Source organism: Coregonus clupeaformis, unplaced genomic scaffold (genome assembly GCF_020615455.1).
Source record: "Coregonus clupeaformis isolate EN_2021a unplaced genomic scaffold, ASM2061545v1 scaf4695, whole genome shotgun sequence".
NCBI classification, from domain to species: Eukaryota; Metazoa; Chordata; class Actinopteri; order Salmoniformes; family Salmonidae; genus Coregonus; species Coregonus clupeaformis.
In genome coordinates this window covers 1-16,167 of record NW_025538149.1, presented here as the reverse complement: position 1 = coordinate 16,167, position 16,167 = coordinate 1, and the positions used below count along the sequence as shown (strand labels likewise).

The 16,167-nt window shown below is 47.4% G+C and overlaps 1 pseudogene; it reads left to right on the top strand.

The window, feature by feature from the left end:
* The first annotated feature begins 8,247 nt into the window (after window positions 1-8,247).
* LOC123490768 lies at window positions 8,248-11,190 on the top strand (annotated as a pseudogene).
* Window positions 11,191-16,167: the final 4,977 nt, after the last annotated feature.

The window sequence follows — 16,167 nt, the reverse complement described above, 5'->3', positions numbered from 1 at the left end:
TCTAATCTAGAAGTAACAAATGCATGGATTAATTTTTCTGCATCATTTTTGGACAGAAAATTTCTGATTTTTGCAATGTTACGTAGATGGAAAAAAAGCTGTCCTTGAAACAGTCTTGATATGTTCGCAAAAGAGAGATCAGGGTCAAGAGTAACGCCTAGGTCCTTCACAGTTTTATTTGAGACGACTTTACAACCATCAAGATGAATTGTCAGATTTAACAGAAGATCTCTTTGTTTCTTGGGACCTAGTACAAGCATCTCTGTTTTGTCCGAAGTTTAAAAGTAAAAAGTTTTCAGCCATCCACTTCCTTATGTCTGAAACACAGGCTTCTAGCGAGGGCAATTTTGGGGCTTCACCATGCTTCATTGAAATGTACAGCTGTGTGTCATCCGCATAGCAGTGAAAGTTAACATTATGTTTTCGAATAACATCCCCAAGAGGTAAAATATATAGTGAAAAACAATAGTGGTCCTAAAACGGAACCTTGAGGAACACCGAAATGTACAGTTGATTTGTCGGAGGACAGACCATTCACAGAGACAAACTGATATCTTTCCGACAGGTAGGATCTAAACCAGGCCAGAACTTGTCCGTAGACCAATTTGGGTTTCCAGTCTCTCCAAAAGAATGTGGTGATCGATGGTGTCAAAGGCAGCACTAAGGTCTAGTAGCACGAGGACAGATGCAGAGCCTCGGTCTGACGCCATTAAAAGGTCATTTACCACCTTCACAAGTGCAGTCTCAGTGCTATGATGGGGTCTAAAACCAGACTGAAGCATTTCGTATACATTGTTTGTCTTCAGAAAGGCAGTGAGTTGCTGCGCAACAGCTTTTCTAAAATTTTTGAGAGGAATGGAAGATTCGATATAGGCCGATAGTTTTTTATATTTTCCGGGTCAAGGTTTGGCTTTTTCAAGAGAGGCTTTATCACTGCCACTTTTAGTGAGTTTGGTACACATCCGGTGGATAGAGAGCTGTTTATTATGTTCAACATAGGAGGGCCAAGCACAGGAAGCAGCTCCTTCAGCAGTTTAGTAGGAATAGGATCCAGTATGCAGCTTGAAGGTTTAGAGGCCATGATTATTTTCATCATTGTGTCAAGAGATATGGTACTAAAACACTTAAGTGTCTCTCCCGATCCCAGGCCCTACGCAGAGCTGGCAGATCCAGGACAGCTAAGCCCTGGAGGAATACGCAGATTCAAAGAGGAGTCCGTAATTTGCTTTCTAATGGTCATGATCTTTTCCTCAAAGAAGTTCATGCGAATTTATCACTGCTGAAGTGAAAACCATCCTCTCTTGGGGAATGCTGCTTTTTAGTTAGCTTTGCAACAGTATCAAAAAGAAATTTTGGATTGTTCTTATTTTCCTCGATTAATTTGGAAAAGTAGGATGATCGAGCAGCAGTGAGGGCTCTTCGGTACTGCACGGTACTGTCTTTCCAAGCTAGTCGGAAGACTTCCAGTTTGGTGTGGCGCCATTTCCGTTCCAATTTCCTGGAAGCTTGCTTCAAAGCTCGGGTATTTTCTGTATACCAGGAGCTAGTTTCTTATGACAAATGTTTTTCGGTTTTTAGGTGCAACTGCATCTAGGGTATTGCGCAAGGTTAAATTGAGTTCCTCAGTTAAGTGGTTAACTGATTTTTTGTCCTCTGACGTCCTTGGGTAGGCAGAAGGAGTCTGGAAGGGCATCAATGAATTTTTGTGTTGTCTGAGAATTTATAGCACACTTTTGATGCTCCTTGGTTGGGGGTCTGAGCAGATTATTTGTTGCGATTGCAAACGTAATAAAATGGTGGTCCGATAGTCCAGGATTTTGTGGAAAAACATTAAGATCTACAACATTTATTCCATGGGACAAAACTAGGTCCAGAGTATGACTGTGGCAGTGAGTAGGTCCAGAGACATGTTGGACAAAACCCACTGAGTCGATAATGGCTCCGAAAGACTTTTGGAGTGGGTCTGTGGACTTCTCCATGTGAATATTAAAATCACCAAAAATTAGAATATGATCTGCTATGACTACAAGGTCTGATAGGAATTCAGGAAACTCAGAGAGGAACGCTGTATATGGCCCAGGAGGCCTGTAAACAGTAGCACTATAAAAGTGATTGAGTAGGCTGCATAGATTTCATGACTAGAAGCTCGAAAGATGAAAACGTCATTTTTTTTTTGTAAAATTGAAATTTGCTATCGTAAATGTTAGCAACACCTCCGCCTTTGCGGGATGCACGGGAATATGGTCACTAGTGTAACCAGGAGGTGAGGGCCTCATTTAACACAGCAAATTCATCAGGCTTAAGCCATGTTTCAGTCAGGCCAATCACATCAAGATTATGATCAGTGATGAGTTCATTGACTATGACTGCCTTTGAAGTGAGGGGATCTAACATTAAGTAACCCTATTTTGAGATGTGAGGTATCACGATCTCTTTCAATAATGGCAGGAATGGAGGAGGTCTTTATCCTAATAAGATTGCTAGGGTGAACACCACCATGTTTAGTTTTGCCCAACCTAGGTCGAGGCACAGACACAGTCTCAATGGGTATGGCTGAGCTGACTACACTGACTATGCTATTGGCAGACTCCACTAAGCTGGCAGGTTGGCTAACAGCCTGCTGCCTGGCCTGCACCCTATTTCACTGTGGGGCTAGAGGAGTTAGAGCCCTATCTATGTTGGTAGATAAGAGGAGAGCACCCCTCCAGTTAGGATGGAGTCCGTCACTCCTCAGCAGGTCAGGCTTGATCCTGTTTGTGGGTGAGTCCCAGAAAGAGGGCCAATTATCCACAAATGTTATCTTTTGGGAGGGCAGAAAACAGTTTTCAACCAGCGATTGAGTGCTGAGACTCTGCTGTAGAGCTCATCACTTCCCCTAACTGGGAGGGGGCCAGAGACAATTACTCGATGCCGACACATCTTTCTAGCTGATTTACACGCTGAAGCTATGTTGCACTTGGTGACCTCTGACTGTTTCATCCTAACATCGTTGGTGCCGACGTGGATAACAATATCTCTATACTCTCTACACTCGCCAGTTTTAGCTTTAGCCAGCACCATCTTTAGATTAGCCTTAACGTCGGTAGCCCTGCCCCCTGGTAAACAGTGTATGATCGCTGGGTGATTCGCTTTTAAGTCTAATACTGCGGGTAATGGAGTCGCCATGACTAGGGTTTTCAATTTGTCAGAGCTAATGGTGGAGCCTTCCGGAGTCTCAGACCCCGTAACGGGAGGAGTAGAGACTAGAGAAGACTCAGACTCAGACTCCGACTCGCTACATAATCAGGGGAAAACCGGTTGAAGGTTTCTGTCGGCTGAATGAGCGACACCGGTTGAGCATTCCAACAGTATTTCCCTCCAGAAGCCATGAGAAAGTTGTCCGGCTGCGGGGACTGTGCGGGGGGATTTATACTAACATTACTGTCTGTACTTACTGGTGGCACAGACAGCTGTTTCTTCCTTTCCTACACTGATATTACCCTTGCCTAACGATTGCGTCTGAAGCTGGGCTTGTAGCACAGCTATTCTGCCACGTAAGGCGAGAATTCTCCTGTATATTATGAGTACAGCGACTGCAATTAGAAGACATCATGTTAATGTTACTACTTAGCCGGCTGTTGAAGATGTTGATGAACCATGTCCAGATAAAGCGTCCGGGTGAAAAAAAGTTGAATAAGGGAAAAAGTTACGATGGAAAAAGGAAAATAACGTAAAGTTGGCAGCTAAAACGCACGGAAAAAGACTCTTCTGACTCTTCTGTCTCGGGATAAACGTCCGGGGGTGAAAAAAGTTTAACGAAAAAGATGAGTGAGGACAAAACTAAAAGTTGGTAAATTTGTTGAACACAGAGATTGATTAAACGTTTATTAAAAGTAAAACGTGAATAGTTTGTTAGGTAGCCAAGTAGCAACAAACAGCAGAGCAGCACGGAGACAATGCGAAGCGAGACGGAAGTCACGTGTCACGTAACAACTCAATAGCACATTGGTAGTAGTCAGTATTAACATCCCATCATGCTTAGGGGACATGTATAAAAATGCTGGGCAGGCCATTATTTTGGCTACCATGACTATAGGATGACAATGCCCCCATCCACAGGGCACAAGTGGTCACTGAATGGTTTGATGAGAATGAAAACGATGTAAACCATATGCCATGGACGTCTCAGTCACCAGATCTCAACACAATTGAACACTGATGGGAGATTCTGGAGCGGCGCCTGAGACAATGTTTTCCACCAGCTTTGTCCTTTATTTTGGCATTAGCTGTAATATTGACTGTCAGACAATGTTCGTATATCATGACAATCAATGATGTCAAGAAGTTTGTATGAATCTCCTGTTTGGCATGTCTCTTCATGTAATAACATGACAACTGCGTCAGAGTTTTGGGCAACCCTTCTCCCGTTTTGTTCCATGCTGGCTGAAGACCTAGCTAACCAGTAACTAGCTAACACCAGACAGATGAAGACCTAGCTAGCCAGTAACTAGCTAACACGAGACAGATGAAGAACTAGCTAGCCAGTAACTAGCTAACACCAGACAGATGAAGACCTAGCTAGCCAGTAACTAGCTAACACCAGACAGATGAAGACCTAGCTAGCCAGTAACTAGCTAACACCAGACAGCTGGAGACCTAGCTAGCCAGTAACTAGCTAACACCAGACAGATGAAGACCTAGCTAGCCAGTAACTAGCTAACACAAGACAGATGAAGAACTAGCTAGCCAGTAACTAGCTAACACCAGACAGCTGAAGACCTAGCTAGCCAGTAACTAGCTAACACCAGACAGATGAAGACCTAGCTAGCCAGTAACTAGCTAACACCAGACAGCTGGAGACCTAGCTAGCCAGTAACTAGCTAACACCAGACAGATGAATACCTAGCTAACCAGTAACTAGCTAACACCAGACAGATGAATACCTAGCTAGCCAGTAACTAGCTAACACCAGACAGATGAAGACCTAGCTAGCCAGTAACTAGCTAACACCAGACAGATGAAGACCTAGCTAGCCAGTAACTAGCTAACACCAGACAGATGAAGACCTAGATAGCCAGTAACTAGCTAACACCAGACAGATGAAGAACTAGCTAGCCAGTAACTAGCTAACACGAGACAGATGAAAGCAGAAACCTATAACTATCTTTGCCTTAGATGAATAGGAGAAACCTCTAATTATATTTGCTGACATGCTGCAGTCAAATGTTGGCACCAGTAGACTAGCTACCCAGCTATTTAACCATGCCGCTCTGCGAACACACCTTCTGCCATGTTGGTTACAAGGCGGTACTTATTTCAATTAGTTAAGAGAATAAGACGTTACAATTGGTGTAGTAAAATGTGGCTTTTTGTGATGTCACAACAACAGAAAACGTAATAATCCCGCCTCCATCCTGCCTGCTGAATCCAAGTGTTTGACATGGGGGAAGGAAACCAGTAACTTTATGATCAAACTTTATCAATGTAGAAGCAACAGTCAACGGTTCTAATTTTATCTGGTTTCATCCAAATATTTTAAATCCAATTTCATGAAAAACATGATTTGGACTGTTCAGGACCTATTTAAACCAAACCCTTGGATTTAGTTTTTACAGCACCAGTTATCATCAGTTAATAGTGACGTATCAATGTTGGAACTTGGGTAGAAAATATAAAAGAAACAGGCTAGAAGGGGGTATAAGAGAAACAGGCTAGAAGGGTGCCCCCCCCATCTTGACTTTTCTCCCTCAGTTGTTTTACCTTCTATCCGTCCAGGGCAGCTGGCTGGGCCAGATCTCCCATGATGCACCACACACACACACATACACACACACACACACACACACACACGCACGCACACGCACACACACATAGGCTCTAATTTTAGATGACAGTACTAATCACAGTCATCTGTGTAAAGCCAAACGTTATTGTTTTGGGGGGGGGGGGGCCAGTGTGTAGGTTATGAGAAAGTGTGTGTTTGTATGTGTGTGCGTACACGTGTTTGTGACTGTGTGACTGTGTGTGAGTGTGACTGTGTGACTGTGTGACTGTGTGTGAGTGTGAGTCTCTGTTCAGGGACAGTATGTTTATGAGTTCCAGTCAGATCATAACCACATTGATAGAGCTACAGACGGCAGGTAGCCTGACGGTTGGTTGGTTGGTTGTTGGGTCAGTAACCGAAAGGAAAATATGTCGATGTGCCCTTGAGCAAGGCACCCTAATTGCTCCTGTATGTGGCTCTGGATAAGATAGTCTGCTAAATGTAACAGTGTTGTGAGCTGTGAGAGCAGATTAAAGGCTTAGTGCCACACTAGTGACTAGAGAGCTTTATAACACCCAGCTCTTGTCTCCAACAGGACAGGAGCAGCTCTCCCTCCCTTGGCTTAGTTAAACTGGAATTAATTAGTCTTAAAGCTAGAGAGAGAGAGAGAGAGAGAGAGAGAGAGAGAGAGAGAGAGAGAGAGAGAGAGAGAGAGAGAGGGGGGGGGGGGGGGGGGGGGGGAGGAGAGAGAGAGAAGAGAGAGAGAGAGAGAGAGAGAGAGAGAGAGAGAGAGAGAGAGAGAGAGAGAGGAGAGAGAGAGAGAGAGAGAGAGGGCAGAGGTTAAAACACTGAGGCTAATAAGAGCAGCTGAGAGAGAGAGAGAGAGAGAGAGAGAGAGAGAGGGGGTTGGCAGACTGAGGCTAATCAAAGCAGGCAAATGATGAACTGTGTGTTCCTCCCTATATGTGTCTCTGTGCTCTATCCAGCCTGGTGTGTCTCAGTGCTCTATCCAGCCTGGTGTCTCTGTGCTCTATCCAGCCTGGTGTGTCTCAGTGCTCTATCCAGCCTGGTGTGTCTGTGCTCTATCCAGCCTGGTGTGTCTCTGTGCTCTATCCAGCCTGGTGTCTCTGTGCTCTATACAGCCTGGTGTCTCTGTGCTCTATCCAGCCTGGTGTCGCTGTGCTCTATCCAGCCTGGTGTGTCTCAGTGCTCTATCCAGCCTGGTGTCTCTGTGCTCTATCCAGCCTGGTGTCGCTGTGCTCTATCCAGCCTGGTGTGTCTCTGTGCTCTATCCAGCCTGGTGTCTCTGTGCTCTATCCAGCCTGGTGTCGCTGTGCTCTATCCAGCCTGGTGTGTCTCTGTGCTCTATCCAGCCTGGTGTCTCTGTGCTCTATCCAGCCTGGTGTCGCTGTGCTCTATCCAGCCTGGTGTGTCTCTGTGCTCTATCCAGCCTGGTGTGTCTCTGTGCTCTATCCAGCCTGGTGTGTCTCTGTGCTCTATACAGCCTGCTGTGTCTCAGTGCTCTATCCAGCCTGGTGTGTCTCTGTGCTCTATCCAGCCTGGTGTGTCTCTGTGCTCTATCCAGCCTGGTGTGTCTCTGTGCTCTATCCAGCCTGGTGTGTCTCTGTGCTCTATCCAGCCTGGTGTGTCTGTGCTCTATTCAGCCTGGTGTGTCTCTGTGCTCTATTCAGCCTGGTGTGTCTGTGCTCTATTCAGCCTGGTGTGTCTCTGTGCTCTATCCAGCCTGGTGTCTCTGTGCTCTATCCAGCCTGGTGTGTCTGCCATTTACAGGAGCCATCTTACAGTATTGTTGTCTGTGAAAGGCCATGGATCGGCAGTACCTTGTAATGTAATCTGAATGTTGCTGGATGCTGTGTGTTTGTCATCCAAGCAGGACCTGTACTTTCTGAGAGGGATAGACTCAGGAGGGACAGATACTGGGTGGCACTGGCAATGCCCAAACACCTGCATGGGCCAACTTACACACACACCCTCTCTCTCTTTCCGACATCCGTACGCACATACGTATGCACTCACTCACGCACACACACACACACACACACACACACACACACACACTCTTCTCTCTGGTTTGGTGTGATAAGGGGAGGGAAAATGCTGTGAGCCGGTTCCCTCGGCCCGGGTGCCCTTAACCTTACCGGACAAATGAACTGGGACGAGCCCCCGAGGCAAAGAGAGAGATGGAGGGAGAGGAGAGATGGAGGGAGAGGGAGAGAGGAAAAGAGGTGTGAGAGAGAAAAGCTAAACATTACCATCCTTTGGCGGATATGTGCCCCTGTCTTTTATAACATTGTCTGAGCATTGAGGGAACCTTTGAAACATTGCAGGAACGTTAAACAAAATTGAGGGAACTGGCAGATTTACCATTAGGCAGAAGAGGCAATTGGTCTCAGGCTTGTCAGTTTAAGCTAGAGATATCTAGAGATAGCTAGAGGTATCAATTTGTTTTGCGTGAGCTGCGTCTCAATCCACCGCATCCGCCGATGTCGGCCTTCCGCATGTTTGGCAGACCAGGAGACGTCTCTGACCTGTTCACTGGACGTGCTACCCGACTGTAAGTCGCTTTGGATAAAAGCGTCTGCTAAATGGCATATTATTATTATTTATTATTTCCTTGTCCCGGACCTGCTGTTTTCGACCCTCTCTCCCTCTCTACCACACCTGCTGTCTCGACCTCTGAATGCACGGCTATGAAAAGCCAACTGACATTTACTCCTGAGGTGTTGACCTGTTGCACCCTCTACAACAACTGTGATTATTATGTGACCCTGCTGGTCATCTATGAACGTTTGAACATCTTGAAGAACGATCTGGCCTTATACAATACAAATTTCTTTAGTTAAAAGACAGTTGCTGCTGATAATACTGCCATCGTCGTGGAGACAGAGAACATGTACGTGTAGCCCATGTATCTGATGCTGTCTGGCCAAAAATATTATGGCATGTCAGACTGCATTTGGCCAGACATCATCAAATACATAGGCTAGATACACAGCCTGTCACGCCCTGGCTCTGGGGACTCTTAAATGTTGAGTCAGGGTGTGGATTTTCTATGTTTAGTTTTCTATGTTTTTTGTTCTAGATCGTTTAGTTCTATGTTGGTCAGGGTGGTTCCCAATCAGAGGCAGCTGTAGCTAGTTGTCTCTGATTGGGGGCAATACTTAGGCAGCCTATTGGCACCAGTTAGTTGGTGGGATCTTGATCCGTAAAGGTTTGGTGTGTGTAACCTCAGGACTTCACGTATCGTTTCGTTTTGTTGTTTTGTTCGTGTGTTGTGGACTAAATAAAATGTACGCTTATCACGCTGCGCCTTGGTTCCACGAGTCATCAGTCAACGTTCGTAACACAGCCTCATGTATTTGACTCTACAATGTGTCGAAAGTGTTCCACAGTGATCCATGTTGACTCCAATGCTTCCCACAGTTGTGTCAAATTGGCTGGATGTCCTTTAGGTGGTGAGACATTCTTGATACATACAGGAAACTGTTGAGAGTGGGAAAACCCAGCAGCTTTGCAGTTCTTGACACACTCAAACCGGGTGCGCCTGGCACTTACAATCACTACCCCCGTTCTAAGGCCCATTAACCCTCTGAATGGCACACATACACAATCCCATGTCTCAATTGTCTCAAGTCTTAAAAATCCTTGTTTAACCTGTCTCCTCCTCCCTTCATCTACACTGATTGAAGTGGATTTAACAATTGACATCAATAAGGGATCACAGCTTTCACCTGGATTCACCTGGTCAGTCTATGTCATGGAAAGAGCAGGTTCCTAATGTTTTGTTAACTCAGTGTACAGTAAGACAGAGGGGCGCCGTTTCACTCGTTAGGATGTTTCTCCGGTGAGATAGATTCGGCCACTTGCAATTGATGGAAAGTTGGCGGGTGCACAGTGCACTAATCGGATGCTGGAATTATTTTGGATGAATCGTGCAGGTAACCCTAGTTTTTATGTGATTTATTTGACATTCAGATGAAAACATCATGACTGGTTGTGTTCATGGCACATTAAAAGATAATACCTTTTACAGTTAATCACGTCTCTATAAAACCCACATGGGGGCGTTCAGACTGGCCTCTGCCTGGGGCCTCCAAATCACTAAGTCCGCCCCTTCCTGTGGGGGTTTAAGTTCTGTCTTAGTTGGTCTTGGTCAGGGGGTCAGGAAGGGGGCACACCTTGTTTGAGTTTCCTGCCGGGCTCTGAGCATTCCCTCTCTCTGTGTGTGTGTGTGTGTGTGTATGTGTTGTTATGTATGTGTATGTGTATGTGTGTGTGTGTGTGTGTGTGTGTGTGTGTGTGTGTGTGTGTGTGTGTGTGTGTGTGTGTGTGTGTGTGTAGTTGTGTGTGTGTGGTCTGGGCCTCACTAACGACCTGCTAATGAAACTAACGAGACAACAGAACCCTGCTCTGCATGGGCCTATTAGAGAGAGAGGGAGGGAAAGAGAGAGAGAGAGGAGGGGAGAGAGAGAGCAGAGAGAGGGTGAAAGAATTGGTAGTTTGGTAAATAAATGTTTTCAGATTCACAATATCATATCATATCATTTCTAATGGCTTCTTCTTCTTGTTCTCTACTCCGCTCCTCCCCTCCTCCTCCTCCTCCTCCTCCTCCTCCTCCTCCTCCTCCTCTTCTCTCTGTCTCTGTGTTGGAGGTGAGTTATCCATGGTGGAGCTGCAGGATCCTTTCCTGGTCAGTGTCCACCTCATTACTGACCCGGCAGGCCAAGGCCCTGCAGCATGCTGCCGACACCCGTCCTGGCCTGGGTCCACCCCCTGAACTGCAGCTCTTCCGCGTCTCGAGAGAGCCGCCTGGCAACAGAAGCCCAAACGCCAATCATGTCCTGCTTCGGCATCTTTTCAGCCAATCACGGCCCTCCGCAGTGCCAGCCGGCGCTGGCCGTCATCCTCTTCCTGCAGGAGCAGTACGGGGCGAGGAGCAGATCGCGACGTTACACCGTGCTCTCCAGCGACCCCTGGCGCTTCCACCATACCGAGAGGGTCACCAACGGCCCGAGGGATGCTCCCGCTGACTCCCTGCAGCCAAGACTTCTTCACCCTGGCCCCGGGGACTCCTCTGTGGGCGATACGCCAGGTTCACTACGGTAAAGAGATTATACGCTTCACCGTCTACTGCCGTTACAGAGCTTCCGGGACATGGAAGCGGCTGTACCGGCTGATCCTTCAGAGAGCGGCACCAGAAGAAAGAAGACTTTTGTTTTTTCGTGGTGTACTCCAACCCAGATACGGAGATCCAGCTGTCGTTCGGCGGTTGGTCGAGGGGCCAGAGTCCCGCCTCCAACGGAGTCGGCGGTGATGGAGGTGAGGGTGAGAGACGTTGAGGCGTTGCCCCTCCTGCCGCGCGCCTGACCCCCCATCAGCTTACGCTGGCAGACTGAGGACTACGACGGAACAAGATACTGCTGCAGGTGAGATGCTGCTGTGTGTGTGTGTGTGTGTGTGTGCGCTGTGTGTGTGTGTCGCTGTGTGTGTGTGTCGCTGTGTGTGTGTGTGTTTGTGTGTGTGTGTGTGTGGTATTGTACAGGCTTTTTGTGTTGCTAGGCCATAGATTAACAACATGCTGCACAGTATATCCCAGCAGCAGTCAAACTAAGAACAATCCTTAAATGATGATGACAGGCAGACCTATCCACAGACATGAGCTCTGCAAGTCACTGTTGGTAAAGTGCATTGTTGCTAAGCAACAGCTGAAGTGAAAGGTGTGTGTGTGTGTGTTTGCGTGGTGTGTTGGATGTTCCAGTCTTCCTTCAGACACGTGAGGTTGGATGACACCACAACCACAGCCTCTTACTGGAGATGAAGTTTTTGCCGTGTGTAGTCAGTCAGGGAAACACACAGAGGAGAGAGGAGGGAGGGAGAGAGAGGAGGGAGAGAGAGAGGGGAGGGAGAGAGAGAAAGAGAGAGAGAGAGAGAGCAAGAGAGAGAGAGAGAGAGAGAAAGACTGCAGCCAAAAAATAACAGTTGCACTCAGCAGACAAAGGAGCATGCCCCTCCTCCACCCTCCCTCCTCATCCCTCCACCCTCCATCCCTCCATCCTCATCCCTCCATCCCTCCATCCCTCCAATCTCCATCCCTCCACCCTCCATCCCTCCATCCCTCCACCCTCCACCCCCTCCATCACTCCATCCCTCCACCTCCATCCCTCCACCCTCCATCCCTCCATCCCTCACCCCTCCATCCCTCCACCCCTCCATCCCTCCATCCCTCCATCCATCCACCCTCCATCCCTCCATCCTCCATCCCTCCATCCCTCCATCCCCTCCACCCTCCATCCATCCACCCTCATCCCTCCATCCCTCCACCCCTCCACCCTCCATCCCTCCACCCTCCATCCCTCCATCCCTCCACCCTCCATCCCTCCATCCTCCATCCATCCACCCTCCATCCCTCCATCCCTCCACCCCTCCATCCCTCCACCCTCCATCCCTCCATCCCTCCACCCCCTCCATCCCTCCATCCCTCCACCCTCCATCCCTCCATCATTTCACACACACACACATAGACACACACACATACACACATAGACACATACACATAACATTGAGGAGTTTGCCACAACCAGAAGTCATGGATTACTATCAACATCTGCATTGAGCTAGAGGCTAGAGCTGCCAAGGTCAAAGAGCGGGACACTAAGTCGGACACTTATAAGAAATCCCGCTCACGACCTCTGACGAGCCATCAATCAGTCAAAAAAGTCAATACAAGACTAAGATCCAATCCTACTTACGCCGGCTTTGACGCTCGTCGGATGTGGCAGGGCTTGCAAACTATCATGTAATTACAAAGGGAAACCCAGCCTTGGCTGCCCAGTGAAGCAAACCTACCAGATGAGCTAAATTAATTATATGCTCACTTAAAGGCAAGCAAAACTGAACCATGCATGAGGGCACCAGCTATTCCCGACGAATGTGTGATCTCGCTCTCCGTAGCCGATGTGAGTAAGACGTTTAAACAGGTTAACATTCACAAGGATTAGACGGATTACAAGGACGCATACTCAGAGCATACACTGACCAGCTAGCAAGTGTCTTCACTGACATTTTCAACCTCTTCCTGACTCAGTCTGCTAATACCAACATGTTTCAAGCATACCACCAAAGTCCCTGTGTCCAAGAACGCCAAGGTAACCTGTCTAAATGACTACCGACCTTTAGCACTCACATCATAGCACTCACATCATGGCTCACATCAACGCCATCATCCCAGATACCCTGGACCCACTCCAATTCAAATACAGCCCCAACAGATCCACAGATGACGCGATTTCTATTGTACTCACACTGCCCTCTCCCACCTGGACAAGAGGAACACCTACGTGAGAATGCTGTTCATTGACTATAGTCAGCGTTCAACACCATAGTGCCTCTGCAAAGCTCATCACTAAGCTAAGGACCCTGGTACTGAACACCTCCTCTGCAACTGGATCCTGGACTTCGACGGGCCGCCCTCAGGTGGTGAGGGTAGGCAACAACACATCTGCCACGGCTGACCTCAACACTGGGCCTCGGGTGCGTGCTTAGTCCCATCCTGTACTCCACATCATGAATTATTATTTTAAATTTATTTTACCCCCTATTTCTCCCCAATTTCGTGATATCCAATTGGTAGTTACGATCTTGTCTCATGTGCTGCAACTCCACAATGGGGAGAGAGGTGAAGGTCCGAGTCATCGTCCTCCAAAACATGACCCAACAAGCCGCACTGCTTCTTAACACACTCCTCGCAATAACCCGGAAGCCAGGCGCAACAATGTGTCAAGAGGAAACACTGCACAACTGATGACCGAAGTCAGCTTGCAGGCGCCCGGCCCGCCAGAGTCGCTAGACGCAATGAGCCGAAGGAAATCCGCCCGGCCAAACCCTCTCCTAACCCAGACACGCTGGTCAATTGTGCTGCCCATGGGGCTCCCGGTCCGGACCGGCGTGTGATACCGCCTGGGATTGAAACAAAGGGCTGTAGTTCCTTAGGGACCGCTGCGCTTACTCGGGAGGCCTCTCCATCATTAAGATTGCTGACGACACAACGGTGGTAGGCCTGATCACCAATGACAATGAGACAGCCTATAGGGGAGGTTGTGACCTGGCAGTGGTGCCAGGACAACAACCTCTCCCTCAACGTCTGGCAAGACAAAGGACTGATCGGTGGACTATAGAAAACCGAGCACGCCCCCATTCACATCAACGGGCCTGTAGTGGAGCGGCTCGAGAGATTCAAGTTCCTCTGTGCCACATCACTAAGGGGATTATCATGGTCCACACACACCAACACAGTCATGAAGAAGGCACAACAATGTCTCTTCCCCCTCGGAAGGCTGAAAAAGATTTAGCATGGGCCCTCAGATAAGTTCTACAGCTGCACCAGAGAGCATCTTGACTGGCTGCATCACCTGTTTGTATGGCACCTGCTTGGCATCCGACCACAACGCCCCACAGAGGTAGTCAGCACGTCCAAGTACATCACTGGGGCTGACTCCTGCCATCCAGGACCTCTATACCAGTCGGTGTCAGAGGAAGGCCCTAAAAATTGTCAAAGACTCCAGCCACCCAAGTCAGTAGACTGTTCTCTCTGATACCGCACGGCAGGCGGTACCGATGCACCATGTCTGGAACCAACAGGACCTGAACAGCTTCTACCCGCCAAACCATAGATAAATAGTTAGTCCGTGTAGCTATTGGTTAACTATTTAACTATCTACATTATTTTTGCCTAACTCTTTTGACTCATCCATACGCTCATGGCTACAATTTTATTATCTATTCTGTTGCCTAGTCACTTTATCTATACAGTGGGGAAAGTATTTAGTCAGCCACCAATTCTGCATGTTCTCCGCACTTAAAAAGATGAGAGAGACCTGTAATTTTCATCATAGGTACACGTCAACTATGACAGACGAAATTAGAAAAAAATCCAGAAAATCACATTGTAGGATTTTAATGAATTTATCTGGCATATGATGGCGGAACAATATTATTTGGTCAATAACAAAAAAGTTTCCTTCAATACTTTGTTATATATCCCTTTGTTGGCAATGACACAGGTCAAAACGTTTTCTGTAAGTCTTCACAAGGTTTTCACACACTGTTGCTGGTATTTTGGCCCATTCCCTCCATGCAGATCTCTCTAGAGCAGTGATGTTTTCGGGGCTGTCGCTGCAACTTCTACAGACTTTCAACTCCCTCCAAAGATTTTCTATGGGGTTGAGATCTGAGACTGTGCTAGGCCATCCAGGACCTTGAAATCCTTCTTCACAAGCCACTCCTTCGTTGCCCGGGCGGTGTGTTTGGGATCATTGTCATGCTGAAAGACTCCAGTCCACGTTTCATCTTCAATGCCCTTGCTGATGGAAGGGAGGGTTTCACTCAAAATCTCACGATACATGGCCCCATTCATTCTTTCCTTTGCACGGATCAGTCGTCCTAGTCCCTTTGCAGAAAAACGCCCCAAAGCATGATGTTTCCAACCCCATGCTTCACAGTAGGTATGGTGTTCTTTGGATGCAACTCAGCATTCTTTGTCCCTCCCGAAACATGACGAGTTGAGTTTTTCAAAAAGTTATATTTTGGTTTCATCTGACCATATGACATTCTCCCAATCCTCTTCTCCGGATCATCCAAATGCACTTCAGACCGGGCCTGGACATGTACTGCTAAGCAGGGGGACACGTCTCGCACTGCAGTGGATTTGAATCCCTGGCGGCGTAGTGTGTTACTGATGGTTGGCTTTGTTACTTTGGTCCCAGCTCTCAGCAGGTCTATTCACTAGGTCCCCCGTGTAGGTTTTGGGATTTTTGCTCACCCGTTCTTGTGGATCATTTTGAACCCCACGGGGTGAGATCTTGCATGGAGCCCCAGATCGAGGAGATTATCAGTGGTCTTGTATGTCTTCCATTTCCTAATAATTGCTCCCACAGTTGTGTGATTTCTTCAAACCAAGCTGCTTACCTGTTGCAGATTCAGTCTTCCCAGCCTGGTGCAGGCTACAATTTTGTTTTTGGCGTCCTTTGACAGCTCTCTTTGGTCTTGGCCATTGTGAAGTTTGGAGTGTGACTGTTTGAGGTTGTGGACAGGTGTCTTTTATACTGATAACAAGTTCGAAACAGGTGGCCATTACAGAGTAACGAGTGGAGGACAGAGAGGGAGCCTCTTAAAGAAAAGTTACAGGTCTGTGAGGATGCCAGGAAAATCTTGCTTGTTTGTAGGTGACCAAATGTATTTTCCACCATAATTTGCAAATAAATACATTAAAAATCCTACAATGGGATTTTCTGGATTTTCTCAATTTGTCTGTCATAGTTGACGTGTACCTATGATGAAAATTACAGGCCTCTCTCATCTTTTAAGTGGGAGGCACACACTGGTGGTGGCTGACTAAATACTTTTTT